The sequence below is a fragment of the Nerophis lumbriciformis genome, linkage group LG19 (genome assembly GCF_033978685.3).
Source record: "Nerophis lumbriciformis linkage group LG19, RoL_Nlum_v2.1, whole genome shotgun sequence".
Taxonomy (NCBI): Eukaryota; Metazoa; Chordata; class Actinopteri; order Syngnathiformes; family Syngnathidae; genus Nerophis; species Nerophis lumbriciformis.
Genome location: NC_084566.2, coordinates 16,756,625 through 16,759,124, shown reverse-complemented (window position 1 = coordinate 16,759,124; position 2,500 = coordinate 16,756,625).

Below are 2,500 nucleotides of genomic sequence, written 5' to 3'. Positions count from 1 at the left end.
ACCTATCTTTGGGCAGTTTGATCATTTCCTCTTTGCAGCACCTCTCAAGCTCCATCAGGTTGGATGGGAAGTCAGTGCACAGCCATTTTCAGATCTCTCCACAGATGTTCAATGGGATTCAAGTCTGGGCTCTGGCAGGGCCACTCAAGGATATTTACAGTATTGTCTTGAAGCCATTCCTTTCATATCTTGGTGTTTAGGGTCGTTGTCCTGCTGAAAGATGAACCGTCGCCCCAGTCTGAGTTCAAGAGTGCTCTGGAACAGGTTTTCATCCAGGGCAGGCATTCATCTTTCCCTCTATCCTGACTAGTCTCCCACTTCCTGTCGCCGAAAACCATCCCCACAGCATGATGCTGCCACTACCATGCTTCACTGTAGGGATGGTATTGGCCTGGTGATGAGCAGTGCCTGGTTTCCTCCAAACATCATGCCTGGCATTTACGTCAAAGAGTTCAGAATTGTGTTTTTCATGGTCTGAGAGTCTTTCAGGTGAATTTTGTAAAAATGTGTACAAAGTAATGGGTTCCATCTGACCACTCTACCATACAGGCCTGATTGGTGGATTGCTGTAGAGATGGTTGTTCTTCTGGATCATAGGTGTCAAACTCTGGCCCGCCGTGTAATTTCATTTGGCCCTTGAGGCAATATCAAATTAACATTAGAGCCGGCCCGCCGGTATTATTTTCAGTGCCCCTCTCGAAAGTCTCCCGGGGCAACCATTCTCCCAAATTTCTCCCGATTTCCACCCGGACAACAGTATTGGGGGCGTGCCTTAAAGGCACTGCCTTTAGCATCCTCTACAACCTGTCGTCACGTCTGCTTTTCCTCCATACAACCAGCGTGCCGGCCCCTATCACATGATATATGCGGCTTCTACACACACATAAGTGAATGCAAATGTATACTTGATCAACAGCCATACAGGTCACACGGAGGGAGGCCGCATAAACAACTTTAACACTGTTACAAATATGCGCCACACTGTGAAACCACACCAAACAAGAATGACAAACACATTTTGGGAAAACATCCGCACCGTAACACAACATAAACACAACAGAACAAATACCCAGAACCCCTTGCAGCACTAACTCTTCCGGGACGCTACAATATACAACCCTCCCACTACCACCAAACCCTGCCCCACCTTTCTCTTGCAACTTCAAGGCTTGAATGTTTGATTCATTCATTATTGTTATTTTATTTTCAAATTTATTATTAGCCTGTGGAAAAAGTTTATTTTGATATTTACCTCAGAAGGCTTCAAATAGAAAAGAGACATTCAATTTTAATTAAAATTTTATTTGATATGCCATTGATATTTTTGAATTATTATTATTATTATTTGAAACTCGATTTTGCATGTCACTATAAAGTTATATAAGCCTTGCTTGTTCAATATGCAATACAAAACTTGTTTGGGTCCCTATTAAAAGGTTAATTTGTTCAACCTTGGCCCGCGGCTTTGTTCAGTTTAAAATTTTGGCCCACTCTGTATTTGAGTTTGACACCCCTGTTCTGGATGGTTCTAGTCTCTCCACAGAGGAATGCTGCAGCTCAGAAAGAGGTTCTTGGTCACCTCCCTGACTAAGGTCCTTCTCCCCAGATCACTCAGTTTAGCTCTAGAAGAGTCCTGGAGGTTCCAATGGATGATGAAGGCCACTGTGGTCATTGGGACCTTCAAGGCAGCAGATATTTTTCTGTACCCTTCCCGAAATTTGTGCCTCAGGACAATCCTGTCTTAGAGGTCTACAGACAACTCCTTCGACTTCATGCTTGTTTTGTGCTCTACCCTTCAATGTCAAGTGTGAGACCTTGTAAAAAGAAAGGTGTGTGACTTTCCAAATCATGTATTCAGAGAAAATGATGTAGATTAATCCCTTGTGATACTTTATGACAAACATTGTCCATGGAAACAACTTAGTAAGAAGCTAAATAAGAAGAATCAACCAATGGAAGACAAATGGACTGTTGTAACAAGAAGAATACTTTGTATAGAAAATGCATAGCACAAAGATCAAAATAAGCAGAAAATCGGCACAAAATGTGCAAAAACAAGATGCAAGCAACATGGGGCATCCTAAATAGCATCATCAAAATGGTGCTAAGAAGGTTTACCTTCAGTAGTTATCAGGCGGAAACGTAAAAAATGACAATATGGACAAAGTAGTTCAAAGCTGGAGAAACGGATTCCAGATCCTCCGTTGTCAGTGCAGGACTTGAATGACATGACACTATAGACCAGGGGTGTCCAAACTTTTTCCACTGAGGGCCACACACTGAAAAATCAAAGCAAGCGGGGGCCATTTATTTTAAAAACCAATACAATGAATGTATAAAAAATATGCATTTAGGCCTCCACTCAGGCTTGATCCCGGGGACCCCAAAGGGTTTTGGTCAAAAAAATATTAAAAATGTGTCATTATTCAGTATTATTATTTTAATTATTATTCAAGTTTTTAATCTCTATATCAACATGAGGTCTATCTGTCAATATAAC